Here is an 18195-nt window from a genome sequence, read left to right as displayed (position 1 = left end):
CAAAACTCAAGTTACCCTTAAAGAACTCCCCCATGTACTCTGGTGCCCCATATTTGACCATGTCCCTCGGAGGGGGAGACCGGGTGGCACTCAGAGGAAGGACAGCAGGTTACCAAAAAGAGACTTGATACCCTATGAGCATATACAGGGGGAGGTAATCCCCCTCAGTCACAGTCATAGGGAAGAGGAGTAAGGGGAAAATGGGAGGGAGGGAGGAATGGGAGGGTACAAGGGATAGGATAACTATTGAGATGTAATATGAATAAATTAATAAAATAAAATTAAAAAAGAACTCCCCAAACAATCAAAAATATATTAGATAAATTTTACAGAGAATATACTTAGCAAACATCTGTATGCATAATAAAATGTGTCTGTTAGTGTGACACAAACCACTGGACCTTGGTGCCAGACATGGTCACCTTGGTAAAGAATTTGTCTGGCTCTGTATAGGTGACACCTTCAGGAAGATCTGTCACTTTCTGTGCTCTTCAAGCACAGCACCTGCTGTGCCCAGGTCAGGGGGACAGATCTGAGTGCTTGCCCCTTGCTCCTATTTCCTTGCTTCAGTCTACTCTGTCCCTGGCACACAGTGTAAACTGACTGGCCAGAGAGCAAGGAAGGGAAGATGGAATGACTGTAGTGCAATGACTGCCCCTAAGAGGGAATAGGCCCCACCTGTGCAAGATCCCATTGCTCAGGGAACTATATGAGAAAAGGTAAGAGACTGAGTCCAGTGCAGGCAGGATAGTGCCGGAAGAGGGTGCTGGAGACTAAGAGATGTGACACGGAGGCTGCACCTTTGTGCATTGGCCTGAGGTCACTGTCAAGAATGGACTAATCTCCCAGCTTCTGGCCCTGCTGGTCAACACTGTAATGTTTTCAGTAACTCCACTGCACCATGGATGGATGTGTGGTGTGGTGTATGTGTGTGTGTGTGTATGTGTGTTTGTTTGTTCGTTTGTGTGCATATCCATGCACTCTTACCCTGTGGACTATTAGGTACATTCGATTGTATGATCAATAAACCCAATCCAGAAGGTGACATTCCTGTGTACTTCTGTGCTATCTGTGATGAGCTTCAGGGAGAGGGAGATGGAGACTGAAGTATCTGATACCACTCAGAGCTAGGAGGTTGTAGAAACCCTACAGATGGGCTCGTACAGTTATGCTGAGCAGGTGGCATCACAGCGAGCATAGCTAAGCCCTTGCTAAGAGACCTTCTTGCACAGCTGGCTACAGGAGACCAACATGGGCTGCCCAAAAGGTGTCTGGAGAAAGTTTTTTTTTTTTTCCTGGGTCACTGTCCAGTAGGACTTGATAAGAAGGCAGTAGAGGGCACTGAACCTCAGGCCTTGTATATGTCCCCTCATGCTGCTTCTCTGGTTGCTGGGGAGATCATGGTTCTGAGAGTGCTGGACCCCAAACATGCCATAGTAAGTCATCTGCTACTGTTAAGACATCATAGCCTGTTGAGAGGCAGCTGTTGACAATGCTGAGGGTTATAGGCCACCAGGTGTGTGTGTGTGTGTGTGTGTGTGTGTGTGAGTGTGAGAGAGAGAGAGAGAGAGAGAGAGAGAGAGAGAGAGAGAGAGAGAGAGAGAGAGAGAGAGAGACAGACAGACAGACAGACAGACAGACAGACAGACAGACACAGACAGAGACAGAGAGACAGAGATGGAAATTGATGGATGGAGTTAGGATACTGTCTAGTGGTGGCAACAGTAAGAAAATGGAGTCTGTTGAGGAGCTTGCAGTAGCTTTGGGTTAGCAGGATTTAGTGAGTAGGTGGTACTAGGATAGCGGTGGACTAGTTGGAATCAGGAAGGAGCTATCCTGTAGAAACCATGGCAAAATAAGACTGCTGAAGATGCTGAGAGAAAGTTTGAAGCTGGGACGGACCTGAGGGTGTATCAGTTGCTTCAACAGAATGTCGTTTGTCTAAAGAAATTGCTGAGGTCATTTGCCTGGTGTGAAATCATGTGATAATTTAAGGGTGGTGTGTGATGAAGAGTGGCTTTAATGGCGGAAAGCTATGTTGCTACTGCTGTTAATGTTCACAGTGTAAGGGGAAAGTCCTCAATGAGACTGGAGTAAGGTGATCTGCTTGCACATGTCTGGGCCACTCAGTGCCACACCTGGCCTACATATCCTTCCTCACTACCATATTTACTGCTACCAGTTCTATCACCTCTGGTGGGGATGGTGATTCCAAAGAAGCCTCTGGATTAGGGGACATGGTCATGTAATATGGACTGAGCTATCTGAGTCTGCTCTGAGTCCATGACTCTGGGGACTTGAGTTCACTGTCTGTGCTACTCTGACAGCTGCTTGAGATGTGGCTCAGATTTTCTGTATCCCCATATGTTGTTTAGATATCCTTTCTGACTGTATCTTAGGCAAAATTTTCTCCCTCGGACCCCTAGGTCCCCTCTCTTTCTTCCACTGATTTACTCTTGCAATGTCACTCTGATCAGGATATCATCTTCATCCATACTGGCCTGTCTCTACTGATAATGAATCTCTGTTGATGCAAAGACCCACAGTCAAACATTAGGTGGGTCTCAATGAACCCTGCAGAAGAGAGAGGAAGGAAGGACTATAAGAGCCAGAGGGGTTGTGGACAACAGGAGAGTGTGGCCCACAGAATCAACTAAGCAGAGCCCATAGGCGTTCACAGAGACTGAATCAGCAATCACAGAGCCTGAATGGGTCTGCATTAGGTCCTCTGTTTAGATGTTATGCTGGTGTACCTTGGGGTGTTTGTGAAACTTTTAACAGTAGGAATGGTGAGATCTCTGACACCTTTTTCTAACTCTGGGACCCTTTTCCATCTACTGCATTGCCTCTTCCAGAATGAAGTGAGGATTTGTGCTGAGTCCTATTGCATCTTTTTGTGCAGTGTTCATTTGATATCCCTAGGAGGCCTGGTGTCTTACGAAGGGAAACAGGAGCAGTGGATATCAGGGAAGAGGGGAAATGAAGGTGGGACTAGGAGGGAATGGAGATATGGGGAGGCTGTGGTAAGAATATATTGTATGAGAGAAGAAAAATAAATATGAAATTCTCTATTCCCACCTTTTATGACTCTGAGAAGCAGGGTTTAGGGACTCATGTTACTGGTTTTATTGATGATGGCAGCTTTCCTAGTTTTTTATCAACATTGTGACCCATCTCCAAATAAGCAGCTACCCAGTATAATAGCATCTGGTGATATGAAGCCTTCTGTGGAAACTTCTTTAGCAGGATACTGTTGTTGTTAATAAATTCCAGACTCTCCTGTTCTAATTTTAGCAGCATCATTATGTCTCTAGAGCTCCTTTTCAGTGTAGTTAAAAGATATTCACATAGGGCTTTGGACCTTGCCTTCCATTTCAGAGATACTTATGTGGATTTTCTTCCTTTTTGTCAAAGTGGAAAGTGATGTGGATTAGTATCACACACACACACACACACACACACACACACACACACACACAGACACACACAAGCACACACATACACACACACATATACACATATATATACTGGATTCCTAGTGGCCCATCAGCAATTAGGGTGGAGGAATCTTCACACACTTCTAGGCTACATACCAACTTGAACTTGAAAGTTAACTTGATTCTTTTCCTAGTGTCACTAAGGCTGGATATTCTAGTCTGTCTCTTGATACAAATCTGTATCTTACCTGTCTTTCTCAACTTCTCTCTTACTTGGAATCTTAGATATAAAAAAAATGTGGGTTTTTTGTTTATAGATTTGTCCACCAGTTTTTGTCGTTTTGATACTTTCATTGTTCTCAGAGTAGCCTAAGTACTGACTTTTAGACATTTCTTCCATAGAATATACTAGTCCCTATGAGTTTCTGAAAAAAATTTCTCCTGAGTCCAGTGTGGGTGTGGTATCTCATTTAAGAAACAAGTTTAACCTGGATAGTATGTCCAGGTGTCTTGTTTAGAACTGTATTTATAGAGAACAACTTTGAAAGATGGTGGGGAAGAACTGTGGATAGCCTCTGGCAAGTTCCCTGACCCGAACAGCTGGAACTGGTAGGGTACCTGATCTCCCAGCCTACCATATCTGCTCAGTTGCACCTAGGACAGGACATCAGGCAGCAGGCTGTAGAATTCTTCTAAGGAACTCAGTCTGGGCCTGGGGTTAGAGGGTAGGGTAACAGGGTGGTGGAAGGAGAGGGGATCAAAAAGGAGGAGAGAATAAGAAAAGGGGGCAGGAAAATTCAGAAGGAGAGAAACAGGGAGAGTGAAGCCCAATGTTTAAAAATTTTTAAAGATGAAATTTATTCATTTTACATTCCAATAATAGCCCCCTCCCTCCTTTCCTTCCAGTCCCACCATCCTACCTTCTTCCCCATTTCTCCTTACCCCTTCTCCTCAGAAAAGGAGAGCCCTTCCATTAGAAACCCACTCCAGACCATCAAGCTTCATCAGGACCTAGGGCATCCTCTTCTATTGAGGCCAAGTCTTAAAAACAGGTCCAACAAATAGTAAATGTTAGGGCACTACTTAATAGAAAAAGAGGAGACTAAAGGCCCCATATTTGACCATGTCCCCTGGAGGAGGAGACCTGGTGGCACTCAGAGGAAGGACAGCAGGCTACCAAGAAGAGACTTGATATCCTATGAGCATATACAGGGGGATGAGGTCCCCCTCAGTCACAGTCATAGGGGAGGAAAGTAAGGGAAAATTGGAGGGAGGGAGGAATGGGATGATACAAGGGATGGGATAACGATTGAGATGTAATATGAATAAATTAATAAAATCAAAAAAAAAGGATCTATATAAAAAGCAATGACTTTAACAAGACTTTATTTGGAGTGTCAGCTCCCAAATAATGATGTGGAGACTTTTTATTAATGAAAGCTTGGCTTTAGCTTAGGCTCTTTCCCCAGCTAGCTCTTAAATGAACCTGCTAATAGTGATCTATGCTCTGCCATGTGGGTCATTACCTTTTCTCAGTAACATAGTCTTGGCATTTGTTTCTTCCTCCATGTCTGGCTGGTGAATCCTCTGACCACACATTCCTTTCCAGAGTTCCTATCTCTGTTGGAAGCCAGGCCTACCCTCTCTTGACTCAGGTATTGGCTGTTCTGCTCTTTATTAAGCCAATCAGAAGGTGCTGGAGGGAATGTTGACATTATATGATGCAGATATAAGGATAACAATACCAAAGACCAGCTTTTAATCAGATCTCTGCCCTGGACAGAAATCAGCATTGGAATCATACAAAGACAAGACTTACACAGTGCACAAAAAGATCACCTCAACAAATGAATAAAGTCCCAGGTATTTCAAAGAAATATCTGAATATTTAACATACCAAAATTAGTACGTAGGATAAAAATAGATCAATAACAAACAATGGGGTTGAAACACTGCTAAACTCTGAAAAGCAAGAAAAGGGCAGGGCCAGATTGATGCAGTGCCAATCTACCAAGCATTCAGCAAAGCACTAAAATCACTGTGCTTTACTCTTTTCCGTAAAGTATAAAGGGAGAGAACTGCATTCACTTTGTTCTCTAAAGCCTTTATTATCCTGATATCAAAACAAGATCAGGACATAAAAATATAACAACACAATAAAATTAATATCAATTTCATTATAAACATAGACTAAATATCCTCAATGGAACACTTAAAAATCAAATTTAGCAGTATATGAATAGGTTTATTGACCATGACCACGTTAAGTTCACTTAAGGATACAAGGATAGTTCTCATATGAACATCAATGGATCAGAAATCAAGAAATGCAGGAAAGGAATCCAACAAAGTTCAACATCCCTTCATCATAAAAGCCCTGGGCATATTATGTATAGGCAGAACATACATCAGTATTATAAATATTATGACCAAACTACATAATAAAGATTATATATGATCAACCTACATACCAAATTATATGTAACTGAAGAAAATCCATACATATTTGTTTGAAAATTAGTTATAAGAAGTTATCTCTGCCATTGTCTTATTTTCAAGTAATCCTTGATTCCCTACCTCGAGCAATAAAACAATAGGAAGAAGTCAACAGGATACTGTTTAAAAGGTAATTAACTCTCACTGCAGATGCCATGATCTCATACTTAAATGGTATTAAAAACTTGACCAAGAAAATGTCTTTTATATGACAAACACTGTCAGCAGTATAGTGGCATGTATAACTAACATACAGTTTTTACCTGGTAAGAATAATTGGATGCAAAGAAGACAGGAAAATAAACTTTCATGGTTGCTTAAAAAATGACATACAATATCCAGAAACAAACTTCTCCAAGGAGACGAAAGACCTCAAGAAGTACTACTTAAAGACAGGGTATAGAGCAATGAAAAAAAAAAAAGAGAGAGAGAACAGAAGATTGAGAGACCACACGTGCTTTACAGAATTAATATTGTGAATTTGGATATGATATTTATTAAGGCCAATAGGTCAAATCCATTAGTGGTCAAAATTCCAATGACATTCTTTGGAGAGTGTGAAAATAAAAGGCTTCCTGTTCATGTCTAACAGTATTATGTCAAATATTTGGAAGCCTGTATCAAAGCCAAGGGAACCATGCTAGTGTCCTTGCTGTTGTGTGGTTACTTTAGTGTTTTGCTCATTGTTTTCTATGAGTTTGACCTTGGTAATATAATGGTAAACACTAGCATTAACACAATGAATGTCTTCAATAACCTCATGCTTTGTATATTGCCTTTTCCACTCATGCAAAGTGTGTTTCTACAAAATCTTATCCGCTTTATTTCCTGTTCTTGTGGATAAATCCCAAAATTTTAAAACAGTAAAGGTTAGCATAGGATAATGAAACACATTGCGACTCATTGTAACAATTAAAATTGATATTGTGCTCAACATCTTCATAGATTTTTTGAAAGATACAAGAATGTTTACATGACTACCCCAAATAATTCCCTGAATATTAGGTATACCAGTGTACATTTCACTCACCAAATATTTAGCTTTCTGTAATGCTCTGCCATCCTTAGGGTGCCTTTGACTTCATTCTCTTTCAAGGGTCTGTGGAAATGTGGTGAGCTTCTAAGAAAAGCCAGACAACAATGGCAATTTGGTTCATCTCACCTGCCACTCCACCTGCTTCATCAGAAGCCTGGTTTTCATTGTTTCTTAGCTGTCTTAGGGCTATTACTTGTCTATCAGGCAGACTAATATGTTAAAAGAGCTCACAACTGCATTTTCTACCCCCGAAAGGATCTCATTTTCTACCAGATATGTTTACCATACATTCATATCATCAAGCAATATTCTCACCTCTTTATACACCATTTGTCTCAGGAGCAAATACATCCCCAACAAATGTTTTTCTCAAGAAGAAAACTGATAATTGTATTCTTTGGGCCTTAATTGTGTCCATATTCATTGCCATTGAAATTTGGTGTTACTAAGTGCATTTTGGTGTTACCATGGATTGTTTTTATTGATAATACATTTCACAAAGCTCCACCATTTGCCAAATAAGTGGGAGACATCACTTGCACCTCTTACTCAAATCAATGAACTTCTGTTTAAGCTGGAGAACCTTCCCATAGACACAGAAGCACAGTTCCAGGCATAGCATTTTCTGAGGAATTTTGTTATGGTGTCAGCATAACTCCATCATGTTTTCCTTTTAGTGACCTATATTTTTTCTGCCTTTTATTATCACACCTTGATTGCTTAGCATTTCCCAAACCCAACTGGCATGACAATTTCTGCACTGAGATTCAGAAAAATGTCTGATACTGTAAATATGATCTAGGCTGAACTCATATCTGGAGAGACAGACTCTATAGAGACACACATCAGTCCCATGCTTTACTTATCAGTATGTTAGGTTTACACTAAAAAAAATAGTAGAATTTTTTTTATACATACAAGAGTTCTAAGGTCAACATATTGAATAAAACACTGATCCAAGGTCTTCTACTCTCCAGCTATCAAGGGAATAGCCCTAGTACCACTACATCTGCCATGTGAGCAGTTGGTAAGGCTCATATATCCCACATTTTGCATAAGTACTAGAGAATTGAATTAACCTCAGTCTAGTCATGTTACACATAGGAACACACCTCTGAAATGTCCTAATGTTTATGATTCTGTATAATTTATAGAAAAGAAACATGAGTTGGAGAAGGAATGAAATCTCCTTCCTTCAGTATTTTTGTCTGGGATTAGTTCAATCAATGTTTTCTTTTAACAATTTGTTTCCTAAAACATTGGGGGAAATAGAAACTTCAAGTAACGGGTATATGAATCTAGTGCCAAGAAACAGTTTTGGCTTAATGTACTCCATTGGTTGGAGTATAGAGAATTCCTATATATGTTCCTCCCTAACATTCAATTACCCTGAGATATTGGTTAGAAAATGAAATTTAGTTTGGAAAAAACATTCTAATTTGCTTTCTTGATAATAACAGACTAGTTAATTAATTTATTTAGTTGAAGAGTCTCCAGTGAGCTCTTCTGGTCTACATATGGATTATTTTGTGCTCTTCATGCCTGTCTACAAAGGGGGTACAGTGGTTGAATTTTTATTGTGTTAAAGAAACCTTACATTTTGCTTTAGAGAGTATTCATGTTGGTGTTCTATGTAGCCTAATCATGCATTCATTTGTTCATATATTGGCCTAATTTTCCTTTTTTGAACATCAATGTTTATTATAGAAATATTCACAATAGCTGTTACAGGACATACCTTAGTGCTTTGGGATTAATTTCTATCTCAACATGTAGGGTAGAGCAAACATTAGAAGTCATCTTGTTTAACAATTTCTTTACCCACTGTATAGTCTGAAACTTGAGCTATGGTTTCATTACTTCCTCCACTGTATTGTGCATCAAAGATTCTAATAATTCAGGATCTCTAAATCAACTTTTATAGGCACAGGAAAATCTACGTTGCTTGTTGCCTCTAAACATATTCTAGTTGAATGCCACACTTGTCAGATTTCTTTATTGTTATATCTGTTATGTTGGGAAATAGATAATAGAAGACTAGGATATATTCACTAAGAAATAATTGTTCACTCCAAAATGCTCTGTGCCTGGCAAACAAACAATTAATGACAACTGTTGAGTAGATATTGTGGAGGAGCTAAGAAATGTGTTTTTAAAACATTTTTTTTACATATACATTTATATTATTACACATATATACTACCTATTGCAGGAAGAACCATGACACAATAAGGAATCATATAAATGTTACATTCTTAGTATTTTGGCTTTTTGTATTTGACAGCTATATTGGTATGTCTAAAATTCTAAATGTATATTGATATCTATCATATCTCATCAATATCAACTTAAAATATCTACCTAGACATAAAAACATCTTAACCCCTAAACAACTAAGCTTAATTGTAAAACTAAACTATCTGGTCTTCAACCCCATCAGAGACTTGAGAAGGAATAAACTTGATTACCTGAGTATGCCATGAGTGCAGGTTAGTAGCTTTTCAAAGGAGAAGATGACAGAGACAATTTGCTACCTGAATAGTCACCAAAAACTCTCTATAAAATTGGGGCATCATTTTCAGCCTTCTGGCCCAATATATGTGGCAGACATATTTATGAGGTAGGAACTATTGAGGACTTGCTTATGGTGTCTTGGCAGAGTTTGGCTGTCGACTCAGCCTACATCCAAGTTTGACCTTTTTAAGGCAGAATTCTATCTGTGTTAGAAATGAGGACATTTTGCTCAGTGGGTTGTTTGCCACATTTGAAGTCATCTCCTAAAGGAAATTCTTTGAGGTTCATCATCCTCTTTGAGGTAGGCTAGGTGTTGCCAGGAGTTAATCTGTCTCATTGTCAATGAATTTTTAAAATAATAAAAACATTTTAAATGCCAGAGTCTGCATGTCACTGAGCTTTTTGAAGACCTTGTCTAACCATTTTACCTTATCGTTCTATAGAATCATATCTTTCTGTTACACCTAAGATGTACATTCTTGTGATAAAAATGGACAAGTAATCGATATGACCATGATTTGGACAACTAACAATTAACTTGTATAACTTATTTATCCTAAACAACCTGCAATAGCACTTTCAAAGTATTGAAAGTAAACTATGTATTATAATTGAGTTATATGGGTAAAATGCCTCATATTAAAGTAGAAATATATCTAATGTGTGCAAAGAATAATCTTACATACAAATTCTATACCACTGTATATAAAATTAAACTTATTTTACATCTATATATAAAATTCTATTCTAGTGAATTAAAAATAACCTTGTGAGTGACAATTGAGGCATTAAGTTGAGGATTAGATTCACTAATCCACTTTTTGTTCTATCTTTCCTAGATATTTCTATATTCTCCTTTCTTTCTTTTTAACCCCTATCTCCGAACATAAGAATAGGAGATAAAGGAAAAGAGAGACATCACTGAGTCTAATCTTGTTTTCTCTTTAAATAAAACCAATAAGAACTTATAACCAGCTCCCATTGAAAATAACCCTCTACAGCCCAAGATAGCAACCAAAACCTAACTGACCCTTCTTAAAGCAAATGGGACATCTTAAAGCTTCTTCTGGTTGATTTGGGATGATTAATACCTTTGTAGAGGCCCAAATAAAATTGGGAAAATGGATAAAATATCTAGGAATCACATTTGTGATCCTGTTTTTAAATGTTGAGAAATTCTAGGTTTAATTAGAGTCTGGTGTAGGACAGTCTAACATGCTAGACCAATTGGAATTGGAAGCTTTCTTCAAAAGTGTCCTGAGAGCTGTTTGTTCTGGTAACGAACAGCAACTGAAGCACTTGGTGCTATCACATGAAGGATGCAGGATGTCAGTGTCTAGAATGCTGAGGGGGAATGAATCCTGTCAGGTCTCATCCAGTGTCAGTGTCAGGTTCTTTTGTTCTGAAAACATCATTTCTCACAAGCATTATACAGTCTTAAAATTATAAATGTATAAGGTGTACGTGATGCACAGTACAATTAAGACTGGTTTTCTCCTCTTTGTATGAGCAGAAAAAAAAAACACATCTGTAAATCTTCATTCATGCCATATTAAGAATGGCATCTAATAATAATTCATAGGGGTTCTGTAGCCAATAAGACATATTGTCTATGCCTAGGCATTCATGTCTCAGCCAGTCTCAGAGCTATTCCCATATACTATGTTTAGCAATATAAGTTACTTGCCTGTCTGCAGTTTAAATTCTTTACATCCCTGTTGTATTACCCTCCCCCACACCCTGTAGATCCCCCCACCATCCTTCATTCCTCTCTCCCTCCCTCCCCTAGTCCTCAGCCTAACAAGTCTCATCTGTACTACCTGTAACCTCTTCCTCTGTAGCCTGGCAAGGCCATCATGCCATAGGGAAGTGATCAAAGTTCAGTGGCCAGAGTACATGTTCAAAGTAGTCCCTACTCTCCACATTGTGGGAACCACAAGGACACTGTGCTACTACATCTGAACAGAGGGTATAGGTCTACATTTCTTTTTAGAAACTCTCTTCTTCTGTCTGAGCTAAGCATAGGCACAGTAGAAAAGCCTTTGGTGGATCCATGGTAGAGTGGCTGGAGTGCAAATTGGGGTTATTTAGTGCTAAAGCAATTGAGATGGATTCGTGAGGACAAATAAGAAAAGCATTTCAGAAGGAAGCACTGGGAGATGACAGTTGGAATAACTTCAAGTTAGAGTGTCTAAGGAAAATTATACAATGTTGATGTGACACTTAAGTGCTTACGGAAGAGTACAGGTAGAAAGAACAGTTCAATGAAGAATCTAGAATTAAGAGTTAGAGATGTTGGCACTGAACTTAATATTGTAAATTAGATCCATTGGGTGGGAATCAATCCAAGGAAGTTCCTTAGGGATGGCCAATGTTGCCCACCTATGTGTGCACACAGCACCTGTCACCAGGTTCACTGTTAAATTATGAATCTACTGAACTATATTGATTTTGCTCAATCATGTCTAATCTCAGAAGCTAAACATGGTCAGGCCTGTGTAGTGCTTGTTCAGTAAAAAACTTTGAAAACATAATACTATGCTGAGTGCCAATTGGATGTTAAATGGTAGATATGTAGATAGTGACATTAAGTTAAAGTTATCTGGCTGAAATTAGAAGTGAGTAATTACATCTATTAAGATACACGTTGTACATCTTCTGATGAAATATGTTAAGCTTGAGGTAGTTATCCTGTATGGATATACTGCATATACCAGAATTGGAGAGAAGCACCCTGAGAACATGAAATGAAACCAAACTTATGGGCTCCTGAAAAATGAGAGGTGTGCAGTATAAATGTTGTTATACACAAATCACTGAGCCTTCTCAAAAGATAGATATGGATGATAAAAATCTGTGGTCACCAAGGCAATATAGAGTCAGCCAAACATTAGGATGCAGGTGATATGGTGAAGTGCTGCAGATAAGAATGTGTGAATTTTTCTATTTACTTTGGGAAGTGTAAACAAAATGAGATGGTTATACTATTACAGTTCAGTGCTCTTTGGGAGCCTCAAAATGATGAAGACTAATAGCTCATTGGTAATAATATTTGTACAAATTCCATTTTGATTATGAAGATCAAACACCTAAGAAATGCAATTTTAGTGAGAGTTTATAGCTGGTTTTACTATGTGGGAACACAGTTCATTATGGCAAAAAATGTGACCCTGATGATCACATGCTTCCTCAAGAATCAGAAAATGATAAATGTTGGTGAGCTACTGACTTTGTTCACTGTATTCAGTCTGAGATACAGCCCAATGAATGGAGCTTCCACATTTAAGATGGTCTTCGTCCCAAAGATACCCTGCTATTGAGACAGTAGTGATACAGCTAGTCTGTAAATCAGTGTGGCTATTCCTCACAAAACTAAAAATGGATCTACTGCATGACTCAGCTTTATAACCACATATCAGCTTTACAACTGCATGTACTAAAGGACTCTAGATCCTACTCCAGAGATACTTCTTCAATGTGAATGGAACCATACTAGTTGAGAAAAACTTCTTTACCTCAGATGCAGTTGTTTTGTTGCCTTGTGGTTTCTTTAGTTCTTTGCTTATCACCATTTGTTATATATACCTAGTACTAAGGCAGGCAATCTTGATTCTGGAATTTCTTCAATAGCCTCATGGTTTGTATGTGTGTCTTTTCCCACTGGTACTTGATTTCTTCTTAAATTCTCTTCTGACACATACATTGTATAACAGGTAGATTTGCTTGTCTGAATCTGTGAGATAGTAGATGGCAATAGGACAAGAAGGAAGTTTGTTGGAGGTAGACTAGATCATTAAGATCCTACAACAGCCACTACATTGACATTGTTGTAAAGGCTAATACAGTCTAATTAAAAACTAATGTTTCCGTATCTTACTTAGGTTTATTTTTGTCAGAATATCAGTTTTCAGTGTAGCAGAGTATGTGGGGGACACTGCAACTTAGTATCTCAACAAGACACTGGCTTTCTCAACCAGTTTTTATGTGTAGCCTTGGTTGTCCTAGAACTTTTTATAGAACTGGTTGGCCCTGAACTCACAGAGATCTACCCGCCTCTGCTTTCTAAGTTTTGAGACTAAAGGCATTCAATACTGCTACCTGGCAGGGCCCATGCCTTTAATCTCAATTCCCAGAACACAGAGGCAGGTGATTCTCCATGAATTCAGAGCCAATCAGGTCTATTAACAAGTTCTAGTTCTGCTAAAACTACATGGTAAAACCTTGTCTTACAAAAAGTAAAAGTAAAGGTAGGAAAAATATTCTCATTTCAGTGAGGAATTTGGCTTCATTTTCTGTGGGTGGCACTAGTAGGTGAAGGAATGAACAGGTTGGAAGGAGCTTACACTGATAGGTCCAGTCAAGGTTAGCGAAGAAGAACTCCATTCTCATCTGTCACCCTACGTGTCTTGTTTATCATGCTCATTGTCCCCTTTGCCTCAATAGCTCTGAGTATTCACTTCATCTTCATTAGTTAGACCTCTCTGCTAAAAAGATTCAAGGCTGAACTAAGAGTTTTCACCCTAACCTCCTACTTCCTCCAAACTAATAAAATTAACTGACATTTCATACCCTCAGCAATCCTTTCAAATTGTTGTTTACATTATTATCCCAAGCAGAAATAAGTCCCTAGCATATTTCTTTTCACTGATAAATGTGAGCTGCATAAAGTGGAAAGTACCACACTATTTTCACCTCCATTGCAGTTTTTCTGAATCCAGACACTGCTGCTCAGACTTCACATGAGTTTGGCATGATAATGTCCATCAATAGGATCCACAAATGCTTTGAAGTGGGATGAATTTCTCTTCCTTTTTGAGTTTATCTGGTTTAATCTATTGGAGATTGCATAATCTAGACAAAGACAGGAAGGTAGCTTGGTTCTCACTACATAAGCCATATAGTGTGAGATTTGAAAGCCCTAATGATCAATTAGTTCCTTGTGGCAGGAATGGAAGGCTACAACAAAATCTTTGCATAGGGATTCAGAAGAATTTGAAAGTTGGCCAACATAATGTTTAATAAAAATATATTAATTGTCCTCAGACCTCTTTTCCACATGTATGCCTATCAAGGATATATCTGACCCCTAGTCTCACATTTCCTCCTCTCAGAGGTCACCTCAAATACTCTTGACAATATTTATCTGTTTTGTGAAGACAGAAATGAGGAATGGTTGGCAACAGCAATCAGGGGTCCCCAGGGAAGTAAATAAAGAGGCTGCATTGGAACTTAGTGGCCAAGGCCAGGATCTAAGATGAACTACACTTTTTTTATGCTGATATGCCTCCTTCGAGCAATTACAATATCTAATGTAACATCTGCAAAAATATATATAATGATAGTAGCAGATCTGATCTGCTAAAAGTCTAATGAAAATAATTGTCCATCTTATCTTGAAGAGGCCCAGATAAAGGTGAACATGACAGAGAGCCAACCAGAATTTATCAACACACATTTTCATAGGTATCAACAAGGTTAATTATGTACTTCACTGACTTATGGTTATTCAAAGTTCATCAAATCATACACTGCTCTGGTTCAGTTTAACCTATGTGAAAAACTTTTGTGTATTCTTAACAACTTTGTAAATTATTCCTTTTATTTGAATGCAAAGAGGCAAGATGAAATAGGGAAGAATATAGTGTGATAAGAACCCACACTGATAATTGGAAGAGAGCATTATCACAAAGATAAAAATATAAAATTCAATATTGTCTGGGATAAAATTAATAAAGTCTCCCTGGAGGAAGTTGTCAGTGATTGGATCCAAGAATAATAATTTTAGGCTCTAGCACTGACTACTGGTAGCATATTTCAGAAAAAACCAAACAAACAAAAAAATCAGAAAGAATTGTTTGGGCCTCAGATACACAGATATTAAAGTTAGAAGGGAAGTTATCTACAGGGCATGTTTCTGGCTAGACTATTGAAGAGAGAAAATAAAATAAAAAATACTGGTATGAGTGATCAATCATGCTATTCTTGGCTGAGGGGTCCCATTTTAAAATAAACAATCAAACTGGGGCATGTCCCATGAAAGTCTTCGCTCGCCAAGAAAGTGGGTTAGAGGGGAGGACATCCTATTGGGAATCTAGGTGATAGAAGCATGGGAGAATAGGGAAATAGAAGGATCCAGAGGATCCTAGAAACCTAGAAGAAGAACATTATGATGGGTGGATCTGGGCCCAGGGGTCCTGCGCAAACTATGGCACCAGCCAAGGACAATACGTACAGTAAACTTTGAACCCCTACCTAGATCTAGGCAATGGACAGGATGTTCTTCACAGTTGAGTGGAGATTGGGTTCTGATGTTCACATGAACTCTGGTGCTCCATATTTGACCATATCCCCTGGATGGGGAGGCCTGGTGTTACTCAGAGGAAGGATAGCAGGCTACCAAGAAGAGATTTGATACCCTATGAGCAATATACAAGAGGAGGAGGTCCCCCTCAGTCACAGTCATAGGGGAGGGGAATAAGGGGAAAATGGACGGAGGGAGGAATGGGATGATACAAGGGATAGGATAACAATTGAGATATAAATAAATATAAATATAAATAAATTAATAAAATAAAAATAAACAATCAAAGGCAGTTCTGTCTGTGATTCTCATAAGGTTTGGCTAACTAACTACTGACCATGTAAATCTAGAAGGGTGAGACCTCAATATAATTCCATCAAGATGAAGTCATCTTGGATTTCAAGAAAATTTTTATGTTCTCCACCAATTAGGAGAATAAAAACTGCATGGAGGGCAAGGAATCACAGAGCAAGCACACAATCATACTATCACGATGAGGAAAGTATCAGAAGTGGTAATGTGTTGGCTGAGATGGTCAAGATTTCATGTTTGAAACTCAGATGAGTTCTTTCTCCCTCAGACTTGATTGTTTTGGAGTATCACAAGAGATGGAAATCCAGACAAAGTCAGTGAACAGTTTGTTTCCCAATACAGAAGGCCTCTGAACAGTTCACTCTCACAGGTAAAAAATGCCTATCAAATCACTGTCTCAGAGAGAAGAGCCTGAAAGTCGGCCATCTTAAATATTTAAATAAAAAGTACATTCTTTTACCTGGAGCTTCTTTTCCCTGTCTTCTGCCCATCAGTGATTTTTCTGAATCCTAGTTCCCCAATAGCCTCCACAGGATTCCTATGACTGTTCAGTAGAGAGGCTCTAATGGCCTTCCATTGATATAGACTACTGGCAGTGTGTTAGTGGCAAATTGTAATAAATGATGAAATGACAAGCCATATGTTTTTATTGAATGAAAAGGAGAAATCTGACTGGGACTGAGGTAGAATATCCTCTAAAGATGCTTGTCTTATATAATCTAGATTGCTGGCTCTTCTGCTGTTTCTCCCAGAAGACACTCACCCTATGTTAAGGCAGTCTTTCTAAGCCACATAGAGAGTATAGACTCATAGTGACACAATTGAATCAGTTTTACTCACATATATTTTGGTTAGATTTAATCCCATGGCCATCATCAGAACCCTTGTTTGTCAGTGTAAGCCTGGCTGAAAATTTATAATGTGAACATTCTAGATGCCAACAGGGTGGTATTTGGCCAAATTACCAAATTTGGTCAAACAACCAAATGATTGTTTGGTCAAAGTAATTTGTTTGCCCATAAAAAAAAATTTTTTTTCAACCTTTGTATTTGTACCATAAGTTACTGCTCTTCTGTACCTAATATGTAGAGGCAAATGATTTACAGTGTTTCATGGATATTAACAAGATTATCCAATGCCAAAATGTTCAGAATATGTTATTGTTGCTATGGTCTTTTGTTTGAATGCTCAAAAAACAGTGGAATAATTATGTGAGCTGTATTTAAGACTCCGAGAACATTTAAGAAAAGGTAGGAGAATGACTAAAAGACTTGGAGGAAGTCAGGAAGTCTGGTCACAGTTATTTTCCTAAGGCAAGGAAGTGACACAAGTCTTCATGGAACAGAGGTGGTGGTGATTCACAGCATCACATGGACTCATCAGAATCTGCAGCACAGTAGGTTAGGTGTCCTGATAAGAGGCTGTTACATTACCCCAGGGTAACTCTCATGAGTTCTTTACTTTAATTGCTGACATTACTTCCTGCTCTGTTCCTCAACCCTGTTCAACAGGATGTGGCCTTGGGGATGGTGTGGGGTCTGGACAATATCAAGGTAAAAAGTTACCTAAAGACAGGACTTGGGTAAAGCAATGTTCATGAGGCAGTTGCAAAGATGTGGGGTACTCATCAGAGATGCTGCTGTTTTCTACTCAACCATGATCTTATAGGCTGATTGTACCCTATGTTCATCTAAGTAACCTTAAATAACTATTATTTTTCAGTACTGGTTTGTATAATTTCCTTTTTGTTTGAAATTGCTGTCATATCTGAAGAGAATGGAAATTTGTCTTAGATGGATAAGTAAGGCCTGAGAGAGGTGAGCAATTCTAATTAATATGTGTTTAATTTTTAATTTTATTTTAAATTAAACTTTCATTGATATCTCCTTCTCCTCCCTCCAATTCCTTCCATGTTCCTCTCAAATTTATGACCTCCAATTTTCCTAGCCTCAATTCTCTCACAAATTAATGGCCTACTCACTCATATTTGGACATTAGCCACATAATTCAGGATAGCTATCCTACAAAACAGAGTCAGAAACATCAACCAAGGACCAGGTATGATGTGGACTTAGACCCACTGCTTGGATGTGGTAGCA

The sequence above is a fragment of the Acomys russatus genome, chromosome 3 (genome assembly GCF_903995435.1).
Source record: "Acomys russatus chromosome 3, mAcoRus1.1, whole genome shotgun sequence".
NCBI lineage: Eukaryota > Metazoa > Chordata > Mammalia > Rodentia > Muridae > Acomys > Acomys russatus.
Note: the sequence above shows the minus strand (reverse complement) of the source record.